Below are 14,769 nucleotides of genomic sequence, written 5' to 3' on the forward strand. Positions count from 1 at the left end.
CATTACTGTCACACCTACTATCATTACTATTTTTATCACTACCAATACTACTGCCACACCTACTACAAGTACTTCTTTTATCACTACCAACACTACTTCCACACCTACTACAACTACTACTTTATCACTACCAGCATTACTGTCACACCTACTATCATTACTATTTTTATCACTACCAATACTACTGATACACCTACTACAAGTACTACTTTTATCACTACCAACACTACTTCCACACCTACTACAACTACTACTTTATCACTACCAGCATTACTGTCACACCTACTATCATTACTATTGTTATTACTACCAATACTACTGCCACATCTACTACAGCTAATATTTTTATCACTACCAATACTACTGCCACACCTACTACAACTACTACTTTTATCACTACAAACACTAAGACTACTACTACTACTACTACTACTACTACTACTACTACTACTACTACTACTACTACTACTACTACTACTACTACTACAGTGTTACCGATACTATAATTCGTTCCGGAGAAATAAACATTGCCGACAGTGGAGGTGAGAAGTGTAATTGAGGTGTTGGCCGAATAACGGTCAATGTTGCAATCTGGTACATATGCAGGAGGAACAAAAATGTTACATCTTAATTCCGCTCATAAATTTACTATCTGACGGGCAACATAGACCTTTATTCTATCAATATGTTTAGTCCACAAAGCAAAATTTACGATTGTAGGCTATGTTATTGAAAGTCATATTACACATCATAGAAATTTGTAACATTTCTAACTTCACAGAAATTATACTGCGAAATATAGACAATAAACAGTTTGATGGAACCAAAATATTACGAAAAATCAGATGAATAAAATGTTAAATTATGAACAAAATGCTATACATTAATATGAATTAATATCATGTAATTTATTAAAGTTACATTCAATGTCATATCTATACTAATAATAAATCTGTAGCCGAAATTTTTCTGGTAATTTTCGATTTTCCAAAAATAATTGGTCCTAACATATATAATTAACCACCCTGAAACCGAAAATCGCATTTTTTGAAATTTTTGTTCGTATGTATGTCTGTCTGTATGTTTGTTACCTTTTCACGCGATAATGGCTGACCCGATTTATATGAAAATTGGAATATAAATTAAGTTCGTTGTAACTTAGATTTCAGCCTATATGGCATTAAAAATACTTTATTTAAAAGGGGGGTTATAAGGGGGCCTGAATTAAATAAATCGAAATATCTCGCTTATTATTGATTTTTGTGAAAAATGTTACACAACAAAAGTTTCTTTAAAATGGTTTCCGATAAATTTTATTCTTTACAAAATTTTGATAGGACTGATATTTAATGAGATAAATGAGTTTTAAAATTAAAATAACGCCATCTAAGACGGTGCAATGAATTAAGAACAAATGACTTCGTCTATAAGGGGCCTTGGGCAACAACAATCGAAACAGGAGCCTTGGACATCAACAATCGAAAGCTATTAAACGTAGCTTACAGAGATTGTTTCTGTATTTGTATGAAGTCATATCAGAAGCCAAATTAACCGATTTGTATAATTAATTATTATTTCACCATTGGAAAGTGTAGTTTCTCTAGATGGACATAATGCTATAATGTTATTACAGTAACGTCTGAGTAAATCGAGGACAGGTAAGATTAAAATAGCTTCTTATGCACAGAAAATTTGATAGACTAATTCAGGGATGTTAAATCTCCTGCATTACGTGCTGATACTACAAGCAATACAAATCCAACAAGGTTCACTTTTTAGCAAGATAAAGTGAAATCATCGCTCTTAAGGAAATGTTGTGCGGGTTCTTGAGAGCACGAAATGCAGGCGCTTTGACATCCCTGGACTAATTTGTACATTCGTTTTCTGTGTTTCTTAAAATAATATTTATGTACACTCATTTTAATATCAGAGAATTAACGAACAACGAGAGTGTATTGATTTAGTATGCAGTAATAATACGTTAGCTTAGCAATCCATTATTTTATAATTCAAATTTTAACTATGCTCAACTGAATCGTGTTAAAATACATAGAATAAAAAATATATATGCAATAAATGAAATGCAAAAAAAATTGGGTAATGAGCGAAGCAGATTATGTTGCGCTGTTGTAAAAGTTGTTCCCTGGATCAAACGTCCTATTTTAATTATGTAATTACTTTATATTTATTTCTAACAGGTGCAGCGGAGCGCACGGGTACGGGTAGTTATGAATAAACATACACCATTACAGTAATGAAATTTGTAACAATAACAAATGAATAAAGAAAATTAAATATTGCATTTGAGATATTGTTGGGGGATGGAATTTAAACTCCTGTCCCGAATAATAAGTATCCATTCCAAACAGATGGATTACCTGTTAAGTATAAATTTTATTAATAATGAAAACAATAGCAATCACAGATTTTAAATACTGACTGTAAGAGAATAATACATTTTAAACAGCTGCTTTCTGACATCCAGTGTAACCTGTGAGCACATCTCCTTACAAGAGTTTCCACAAATATGTTCCTGAAGCGAAATACCTTGATAAAATTGTAAGATAACTGTAGTGGCAAAACACAACATAGACCAACTAACACTAGGTGAAGTGCATATTAAAATACAAGTAATAAAATACTGCAAAAATAACAGACAGAAACTTATATTAATTGGGAGATCTTTCGCACTAACTTGCGACTTTGTCTTCCTTGTTGTATACTCAAGACCACTATCTCTCAGTGACTTTCGTGACACGCTTTTTCGCTTATTAATATTAATTTGTATGGATTCTTTTTTTAGATTTATTTAGCCGGTCAATATCTACCGTAGAAATCGTCACTGTCTTTCAGTGGTCCATTTTAAGTAATAGATCAACCGAAACCTGATACACAGAGTTCAAATACCCAGTCAGTATTCGTAAATAGAACAAACTCCCGTGCAATAACTCCCGATACGATGTAAACAACTGGATACGCTAGAAGTGACTAAGACCGTTGTTCCATCCAAGAAATTCATTGTTGTAACTCGTGTAGAAGCGCCTCTGATACAGGTATTGAAAAACAATTTTTGTGACAGCTGTGTAAGACTATACAGAGCATTATTCCATTAAAAACTCGATTTTGAAAAATTGTAAAATTACTGTTATTTGGTCCAATGCTTCAATTGCTATTAAACCAATGGCAGAGTTCCATTCCACGCTTGCATCGAAGTTTGGCGGCGGTAGAACGCTTCAGACCGCCCAACTTGAAGTCAATGAGACCTCTGCCATTGGTTGAATAGCAATCTCCTTCTCTGCCGGCAATGTTTACTTTCCTGTCAGACATTGTGGAACGAAGTTTAGTAATTATGTTATTACTTAACTACCAGCTTCTGTATTAATAATCCTACTCTTCATATTACATTGTCTATCCCATTTTCGAACAAGTGTTCCTCTTCAGTGTCACGTTAACATTCCTCTATATCACAGTTGTATCACTCACTGCCACTCTTTCATTTGGTGTTAATAGTTCTAGTTTAATTTGATATTTCTTCGGAATATTTGAGAGACCATTTGTCTGAGATATTTGAAAATAAAGAAAAGAATGTTTCTCAACATCATTTTTGAATAGCCACAAGTAATGGACACTACGTGATTTCTTGTCGCTATTATAATAATTAAAATGTATCTCAGCGAAACGTACGGCAGAGTTCGTATAGGTCAGATTCTGTCAGATGCGTTTCCAATTCCCTGTGGGCTAAAGCAAGGAGATGCACTATCACCTTTACTTTTTAACTTTGCTCTAGACTATGCCATTAGGAAAGTCCAGGATAACAGAGAGGGTTTGGAGTTGAACGGGTTACATCAGCTGCTTGTCTATGCGGTTGACGTGAATATGTTAGGAGAAAATCCACAAACGATTAGGGAAAACACAGGAATTTTACTGGAAGCAAGTAAAGAGATAGGTTTGGAAGTAAATCCCGAAAAGACAAAGTATATGATTATGTCTCGTTACCAGAATATTGTACGAAATGGAAATATAAAAATTGTAAATTTATCTTTTGAAGAGGTGGAGAAGTTCAAATATCTGGGAACAATAGTAACAAATATAAATGATACTAGGGAGGAAATTAAACACAGAATAAATATGGGAAATGCCTGTAATTATTCGGTTGAGAAGCTTTTATCATCCAGTCTGCTGTCGAAAATTCTGAAAGTTAGAATTTATAAAACATTTATATTACCGGTTGCTCTTTATGGTTGTGAAACTTGGACTGTCACTTTGAGAGAGGACAGAGATTAAGGGTGATTGAGAATAAGGTGCTTAGGAAAATAGTTGGGGCTAAGAGGGATGAAGTTACAGGAGAATGGAAAAAGTTACACAACACAGAACTGCACGCATTGTATTCTTCACCTGACATAATTAGGAACATTAAATCCGGACGTTTGAGATGGGTAGGGCATGTAGCACGTATGGTCGAATCCAGAAATGCATATAGTGTTAGTTGGGAGGCCGAAGGGAAAAAGACCTTTAGGGAGGCCGAGACGTAGATGGGAAGATAATATTAAAATGGATTTGAGGGAGGTGGGATATGATGATAGAGAATGGATTCATTTTGCTCAGGATAGGGACCAATGGCGGGCTTATGTGAGGGCGGTAATGAACCTCCGGGTTCCTTAAAAGCCAGTAAGTAAGTAAGCAAGTAAGTAACTATAATATTGTTTATGAAACTCAAGCTGCCATGTTGCCTGGACCTGGAGAGACAGGCGAGCAATGTTTATAGAAATAGCAGAGTCTAGTACATACAGTCACGAAGCTTAATATGTAGGGAATATGCATCCAATGACAGTTGAAATTTAGTTGCTAGCCACTAGAATTGCTACTATCGCACAGTCTATTGTTCCGAGTACTTTCAGTTGCTAAAAGCTTGGAGCATTATATCGCGAGAAATGCAAAAATTCACCTCAAGCTTCGTGACTATACGTACTAGACTGTGGAAATAATGTTTTGCGACAATCGACTGTACGGGACTTGAAACGCAAAAGTGCTACGTCCAGGAGTTTCTTCAAATGTATAAATTGTAATAATTGTTTAAAATTCACCTTTTTGACATGTTTTACTATCTTTGTCGACAGGAGCGTACATTTTGCGTACTATTGACGGGTTGGATCGTACGATCGTATGGTTGGCAACACTGGTTTGGAATGTATTTCCTTCGATAATAATTCGCGGAGGTGTCTCAAGAGGGAAAATCGAAATATTCTTAGCCGTTACGGAGCTATAAGATGAATGCGGTTGTTGATTTCTAGCCATATTTAAAACCTTGCATTCTCGTTTTGTCTCTTACTTATACCTTAAAACTTTATTTGCGTACCGTAATCGATAATAATATTTGTTTGTATATGTATGATAAAACTTTCTTGTGTTAAATTCTAACGTGCCTTGTTTACATGTTTCGACCTATTGTGGGTCATCTTCGGAATTGGTCGTTGCTGGTCTTGGCGTCTCTTGTTTTGTTTCATGTGAGGGTGTGTTCGTGTGGTGTAAAGTGGAGTCAAAGAGTGTGTGTGTTCTGAAATTGAGTTGTGTGTTGAGAATTTCTTTGGAGTGTGTTTTTGTTGTCTATATATTGGATATTGTTCTAGTGTGTTTAGTTGAGTTGATATTTCTGTTACAATTTTTAAGACTCTCATTTCTGTTACAGAATAGCTACTCTTGCAGAAAGGAATTACTGTTTTTATTCGATGTTTCGTTATGCATTATTTAAATTCGAATGCTTCTCGCCAAATTATTAATGTTTAGCCTAGAAACAGTTTAACTTCATTAGATTAATGTGTTAATTTCTTTTCTTTTCAGGTAAGTTCCAGAAGATATTACGTCGATATATCTTACCTTCCTTCAATAAGTCACACCACATTGAAGTAAGTAGAAAAATGATTCATGTTACTACAAATATAAGTTAAGTTTATGACTACTGAAGCAAATACGGATATTCATGGAACAAGCAATGCCGTCTTTTCCCTGTGAAGGAACTTAAATATTACTATTTGCAAGTTACAAAATTTAGAGATAGAACACATTTAGTGTGAGAAATTCACTTGTGTGTATGTCTGGAATGTACGACGATTTGTCCCAAGCAACTGGTACCAGTGAGTTTCGTCCCAATGTTTGGTTCCCAATTTTTTAGTCCTAATCGTGTGTACGCCCTAAGCTGAAGTTAATCTAAATTGTATATTCCATGAAATTCTGATAAAAAAAGCAAATAAATTACAAATTATTTTAGATTGTGCTAGCCTTATTTAATTCCGTACATACATGGGTCATTCAATAATTAGTGGTAACATTGAACACAATAATACAATAATAGAACAACTTAAACATAGACAGACAGACAGACAGACAGATAGATATGTAGACAGGCGGGCGGGTGGGTGGGTGGGTAGGTAGATGGATGGATGGATGGGTAGGTAGATAGATAGATAGATAGATAGATAGACAGATAGATAGATAGATAGATAGATAGATAGATAGATAGATAGATAGATAGATAGATAGATAGATAGACAGATAGATAGACAGACAGACAGACAGACAGACAGACAGACAGACAGACAGACAGACAGACACAGACAGACACAGACAGACACAGACAGACAGACAGACAGACAGACAGACAGACAGACAGACAGACAGACAGACAGACAGACAGACAGACAGACAGACAGACAGACAGACAGACAGACAGACAGATAGATAGATAGATAGATAGATAGACAGAGACAGACGGATAAGTTAATTAATTCATAATAAATAACTAAATAATTTAATGAATTTCTGTAAGCTATAACTGAACAATCTTAATAATAATCTTAATAATAAAACTTGACAATAATACCAAATAGACAAAGAAATAGTATCTTTGTAATGAGAAGGGATTGTGCTCAGAGATAAAATAGAAAGAGAATCATAGACGTGTCAAAAAGAATAAAGAGAAAATAAAAGAATCGTTTTGTCCTACTACGTATCTATGGTGAAGAATAGATGGAACGGAGAAAAATTATCTCCGGCACCGGGACTCGAACCCGGGTTTTCAGCTCTATGTGCTGACGCTTTATCCACTGTGCCACGTCGGATTCTAATTCCGATGTTGGAATGAATTCTTCTGCCCCGAAATTTTCTGCCGTTCACCATTCCTTTCAGTGCATCATTCAGTAGGCACACCCTTCTTAGCTAGTGATTCAGGCAATTCCTTTTTCCCTTGCTGATGAGCTTCAGTATTATTTTTTTCTTCACCCACTCTTTATTCTCTCTGCCAATTTCACAATGGGATTAAAATGTTTCATTGGTTTTAATACGACACTGCTACTGTCCAATATATGAATCTAGAATCTATATGGTTTGAAGGGAAGTTAAAATTTAAGATGCCTTCAAAAACAGAGAAAATTCCCGGAACTGTGTTGTTTGTTTGCTAAAGTAAAAGTAAATTATTTTCTAAAAATGTAGTCTGAAGTGATTCACAAGTGACCAATTTACATAATAGCGTTAAAGCCTCGGTTGTGGAGCGAAACAAGCGAAAGAGAGAGACGAAGGGACTTGTAGAGACCAACATTCATTAAAGTCGTTCTCGTTCGTGCGTTTATTACCTTTCCAATGGTAGCATCGTGATAAATATATTCATATGTATATGGCGTAAATTTGTGCATATGAAATACTTGCTACATACACACTGAATGAAGGTCTTCATCCCACTCCACCGTCCGGTCAACGTTAACAGTTTGGGACTGCCTCGGGAGGATTAGCATTTCCACTCAAAGCTGATGGAATTAAGATGTTTCATTGATTTTAAGAGGACACTACTTCTTCCCTTCGGTACAAACTTGATCAGGTTTCCTAATTCCCATGCTTGTACACTCGTTTCACGTACAACATTGCAGTCTACCATGGATTTTTCTCAAATGCTTTTTTCATTAACCTAAATTTATTTTTGCATTTAGATTAGATGAGGACAGTTCAACACAAATCATTTAAAGGGAAAAATTGTTCCGGAGCCGGGCATCGAACCTGGGATCTTTGGCTAAACGCACTAAATTTTCCCTTGAAATTATTAAAATAAGCTTTACAGGCAGCTATACCTGAAAGCTAGAATTGCATAATAGCCTACACGTCACCGTTCGTTAACAGAAAACACAATTCCAGTCACAAAGTTTGTGTGCACTCAGTGTTGTAGCTTGACAGTTGTCAGCCCACTGAGAAGTCTGTGGATATAAAGGGAGAAACTGAGTCTGTGTCTAGTACAGTTCCTGGATAGCTCAGTTGGTAGAGCCTTGGTGCGTTTAGCCAAAGGTCTCAGGTTCGATGCATGACCCCGGAACAATTTTTTCCTTGAAATTATTCAAATCAGCTTCATACCTGAAAGCCAGATTTGCTGTTCAACACAAAATTAGACAGTGAAAACGATCTTACATTATCCTTCTTGTTCTAAAAGACCTCACCCCTTGACACCTTTCGACACCAGAGGACACTCCTTGCCATTGACTGTAGGAATGGGTAGCATTTTGTCATCTCCTTGTGTTGTGTAATTTGTTTCGGTATATGGTGAACGCAATTTTTTTATGTGTGTTAATATCATTTGAACATATCTGTTCAATATTTCTTGTAATGCTATGTAGTTATTTACGATATCAGTACTGTAACATATCATATTACAGTACTGAGTACAAAATGAGAAAATTATTTTTAAAACGGGAACAAAGTCTGAATTTTGTCCACCGCTGTGGAGTAACGATTAGCACGTGTTCTGACTGTGAAACGAACGATTCCGGGTTCAAACCCTTGTTGGGACAACTTACATGATTCATGGTTTTTCGGGATTTATCCTCAACCAATTGAAGCAGAATTGCTGGGTAGCTTTTGGCGTTAGACCTCGGGCTCATATCGCCATCATTAATTCACTTATCATCACCATCATCATCATCATCATCATCCATACTACAGTCCGGGTTAAGTTCACGGTGTGACATGCTGAACTTGTACAATAACGCGACCGTTGGGTTGCCCTGAATTTCACAAGGAAGGACTGGTAAGCACAATAAGCCTCAGGCTATAGTGTGAGCCTTCGGATCAGTGAAAAAACCTCAATTTGACATCCTAAGGCAGGTATGCTCATTCTCTGACTCGCGATTACGTTCTGTAATCACAACCTTCGAATGTAGAGCGTGCTGTTCCTCGTTCGAAGCTCGACGGATGACTGCGGAAGGCAGTTCAAGTACTTGGTAACGTACGAACAGTGCAGGACAAAGACAGAGTCAAAACCTTCTGTAGGCAAACGACATATACCATATTGTTTTGAGTTCGGTAAAGCGTTTACTATGTTGTAAGGTACTGTCAGGAATACTACTGAGCAACATAAAATGACATTATACGCTCTACCATCCAGAACATACCGAAGTGACAGGGAAGCTCTTTTCTGTAATATGTATCCATGTACCAACGTTGTTATTATTATTATTATTATTATTGTTACTATTATTATTATTATTATTATTATTATTAGTAGTAGTAGTAGTAGTAGTGTTATTACTATTGTTAGATATATTACAATTATTATTATTATTGTTATTATTATTATTATTATTATTGTTACTATTATTATTATTATTAGTAGTAGTAGTAGTAGTAGTAGTAGTGTTATTACTATTGTTAGATATATTACAATTATTATTATTATTATTATTATTATTGTTACTATTATTATTATTATTATTATTAGTATTATTATTATTATTGTTACTATTATTATTATTATTATTATTAGTAGTAGTAGTAGTAGTAGTAGTGTTATTACTATTGTTAGATATATTACAATTATTATTATTATTATTATTATTATTATTATTATTATTATTATTATTATTATTATTATTGTGGTTACAAGTTTTGATAAAACAATTTTTCAGAGACACTACAGTTTCAAGAATTGAAAGCACTTCATGAAAGGCCGAACATTGAAGAGAGTCGAACAATTCAGAGTCTCTGTTATGGAGCAAGTTAGCCTATGTAGTATGTTGGGAATTAGCTAAGGCACTAAAAACCCTTCACGGATGGTGAACTTGTAAAGAGATGTATGGTGCCTGAACAAAATATAGTTAATTATATCTCTGTACTGGAACAACTCAAATTTGAATTCACAGAACACAGATTTAGTGATGTTAGACGTATGGAAAGTGATATTAATCTTTTTGCTACTCCTTTCGTAGTAAATTTAGTACAATCCGTGAGAGTACAGTTCCAGGACGAGTTAATTGATTTACAAAGTAACGTAGAATTGAGAACTAAATGCAGAGAATATGACTTGACAAGCATAGAAGTATTAACAAATTAACAAAACGAAATATCCCACGATGAGCTTATTCTCTACCACTATGTTAGCTACCTTCGCCTCGACATGTGTGCGAAGAATTATTTTAGAGAATGAAAGTTGCTAAATCCAAACATAGGTCCCGACTAACAGATGAGCATTTTTTGAGCCAGCTGCGCATTGAGTAAATTCGTTGGAAATAGATTTCCGATTACTTGCAGAAAAGAATGCACATGTTGAACAGACCGCAATATATGGTGGAATATGAAAATAACATTATCTATGATATAATATTAATAATAATAATAATAATAATAATAATAATAATAATAATAATATCATAACTATATTAAATATAATACTTACTTACAAATGGCTTTTAAGGAACCCGAAGGTTCATTGCCGCCCTCACACAAGCCAGCCAGTGGTCCCTATCCTGTGCAAGATCAATCCAGTCTCTATCATCATACCCCACCTCCCTCAAATCCATTTTAATATTATCCTCCCATCTACGTCTCGGCCTCCCTAAAGGTCTTTTCACCTCCGGTCTCCCAACTAACACTCTATATGCATTTCTGGATTCGCCCATACGTGCTACATGCCCTGCCCATCTCAAACGTCTGGATTTAATGTTCCTAATTATGTCAGGTGAAGAATACAATGCGTGCAGTTCTGTGTTGTGTAACTTTCTCCATTCTCCTGTAACTTCATCCCGCTTAGCCCCAAATATTTTCCTAAGCACCTTATTCTCAAACACCCTTAACCTATGTTCCTCTCTCAGAGTGAGAGTCCAAGTTTCACAACCATACAGAAGAACCGGTAATATAACTGTTTTATAAATTATAACTTTCAGATTTTTGGACAGCAGACTGGATGATAAGTGCTTCTCAACCGAATAATAACACGCATTTCCCATATTTATTCTGCGTTTAATTTCCTCCCGAGTGTCATTTATATTTGTTACTAATATAATATACAATGCAATAACTGAATATTACAGTGTATATTCTTTCCTTTTTCAAATTCAGCTTATTATCCATATTTGTAAGACGGTGAGAGCGATACCACAGGCGGTGCTGCAATGTAGTTGCGGAGCCCAGTTCGTACACTGTGTGTGTTATGCAGTGCAGCAGCATCCGTGTAATCGGGGCTTTTACAATTTTGAGCATACCTGTCCTAAGGAGTATGGTATAGTGAAGGTACAATACGCGTACTGTACAAGGTTTTATCGCTTTCAAATTTAATTATTATTAATAAAATATGACTATTTCATTTTTACTTGTCTTTCCACTATTTAATAATAGTTATTTAAGTTACGTAGAATGAAAGTAAGGTTTTGTGTATGAGTTGAGATGGGGCGAGGAAAGGATTTTTAAAAAGAATACGTGAAACACTTTCGCCTTGTAATGTAGGCCTACAGCACATTATTTAATAGACCTGCTATGTTGAATTCTCTTATTTAGCTAAAATTAAAATTACATTATGTTCAATTCTGGGTCCGCCTCTCGCCCAGTCGATAACATTTATGAATGAATGAATACCAGTCAACAGTCATTAAATACATTAAATAATCATAGAGGGAGATTCAGATGTAGAAATAGGCCTAGATGTTCTATAATAGTACATTATGCAACGAGCCCATAATGGTAATAATTAAGACGCTCGTATGAAAATTATGAAACTCGCTTGCGCTCGTTTCATAAACATACTCGCGTCTTAATTACCATTATAGGCAAGTTTCATACGACTTTTTATGCTCGACCATATTTCCAACTTGAAATTATTAATAAGTATTCATGTTATTCTTATCTGACTGGGGAGCGGAACTGACCTTGTGCAATATCTCGTAAATTGTGAGATGTGCGCTGACGCGAAAGTATTGATTTTTCCGAGAAACAAATGTCATTGACCTTGATATAATCTAGAGAGTAAAATAAACATTAATCTTGATATAACCTTGAAATTGATTTAGACATTGAAAAACGAGGTGACAAATTGAATTTATTTGAATATTATTTACAATTAACGCTAATTATTGTAGTAACAGAACATAACCTTCTGCGACAGTATTGGATTTCCAGCCTCCGTGACGTTTCGCTAGTTGTCTTTCGATTGCATGTCCGAGAATAATCGATACTTGCGCTTTCATATTGCTACAATGGTGTTTTCTGATTGGTGGAACACCTAAATTTTAATGAATAGGTGTACTTTAATGAGGTCCATTAAAGGGCTGCTACCAGGTGTATAATTACTACATTTCGGCATGGTCGAGTATCAAATTATTTTAGGTAAATTCAAGAAAGCAATTGGGAAAGTGATCCTCACCAAATCGGAATGAAGAATGAATAGAAAGAAATATGAACAATTACATTCTAGAAAACGGTGAACAACGTAAAAGAATTGATCGAAGAAGTCTTCGAGACCGGAACTTTGGCAGAAAGTCTTTTTAAATGTGTTAAATCTATCTTCATTTTGAAAGTAAATCTGTATGAATAATATCTTTGTGATTGAAACGTCACAGTATTATGTTGCCCTTCTCTGCTTTTTTATATAAATGTCTAATTATAAAATAAATGCTTCTTTCTGCCTTTATTTGATTATTCACCTATTATTTATTAATCTATTATTAAAAATGTAATTAATTTCTACAACCGCTACAAAGAATGTGACTTCACCGAATGTGTATTACTGTCTTTCAGTCAGTTCATATTCTCTTTGCAACAGTGAGTGCTGCCGTGCAAAAATGTATAATAATAAGCGTGTTAATTATCGCTTGTGTTTATTTGACAAGGCAACAATGAGTGCGGGTCTAACGTTATTTTTAACGGTTATTTTTCTTTCAATTTTCATTGCGACGTTGTTGTAGCTAGTCCCGTCGCTCTAATTTCCGGCAGCCAATCACGTTGCAGGTCGGCTACATTTAAACTTGTGCGTCTTGTGATTCGCTGATGAAGATATTATTCATTTTATAAGGCTCGGTAAATACTTAATATAATCGCCCGCCATTTTGGCTCTTTCGTTGGCGTTCACAGTAAGCACACGACGACGTCATTTGGCGCACAAATTTTTGCTGAATTACAGTGCGTTTGATTTATTATCATAGGAGCTACTACATGATAATGTTTAACTGTGTGTCAAATAGATTCCTCGACTGGTAGCTCGGCAACGAAAGAACAAAAATGGCGAACTATAAAATCTACATAGACATTATAGAACCTTCACTTCCTAAGACGTAAGCGAAGAGGAGGAGTCACGCCGGGAATAACAGCGTCGCGACTATAGCTAAATATTTCATATCGCAACATACCAGTACAAGCAAACACAAAAATGCACTTTCCAAGGCTACTGGGAAGAAGATTTCTTTGCTTCCAACTGTAATTGCAACATCGAGTCGAAAATCTCAATTTGCATTCAACTTATATAAAGATTTTCTTACTGCCGAACCCCTTTGTGGAAAATGCTAAGTTGTGGATCTAGTGCAAGATTTTTGGAATTGCCTTTTATTGCGTATTTTAGCTATTTATAATGCCTTTTTGCTTGAATTTTTTTAGCTATTTACGATGCCTTTTTTCCTGCCTATTTTAATGATTCATAGTGCCTAAACTTCTATTCCCTGATAATGATAATAATAATAATGTTGTTATTAGAGTGAACGAATGTTCAAATAAAATATTATTATCATAAAGATCCCTTGTATATAAGAACGATGATTAATGCATACAGTTTCCAAATAGCAATGTCGAAAAAGTTTCGACCTTAATTTTACCTTTCTTTCGTGAGCTTATTCCTCTTTATGACTGAGAAAATTTGAGGATATGAGGTCTTGAATTTAGAACTGCAATCCAAAACCCGAGTGTTTGGGAAGAAATAACAAACAGTGTTTATTTTAATCTGTTCCATTGTAAGACACAAAGTATAAATTAAAAATATTGAACTCCAAAAATATATAATTTTAACATAAAGACAGTTACTGATGTCGTGTAAAACTGACAAACGGAGCAGGAAGACAGAAAGGAAGATTCAGATCATAGCTATTATTTTGAGAGGCTATTGCAGATCACGAAAATTTATCAGGATATATGGACTCCGGAATTGAATCCCTTATCACCTGCGCTGCACTCGGTCCACTAAGTCGGTAATTCTAATTGAGATGGTTATGTCTTCACAGAATTTATTGTATATTAGATAGAGCACATAAAGATTCCGAGTGTTATGGGCTGTAGGTTTATGAAGTCATATATTTTTAACTTCAACAACTCAAAAGGCAATTACATACTAGATGTGCTGGCATGCTGGTTGTGCATCTCCGTACGTAGATATTATTTGAACTCATGTTTAACTTAAATACTTTAGTGCTTCAAATTAGTATTGTAATGAATGAAAGCGTAATGGAATATGATAGATTATTCTGTAAGTATCGCGTATAAATT

The sequence above is a fragment of the Periplaneta americana genome, chromosome 13, assembly GCF_040183065.1.
Source record: "Periplaneta americana isolate PAMFEO1 chromosome 13, P.americana_PAMFEO1_priV1, whole genome shotgun sequence".
Lineage (NCBI taxonomy): Eukaryota > Metazoa > Arthropoda > Insecta > Blattodea > Blattidae > Periplaneta > Periplaneta americana.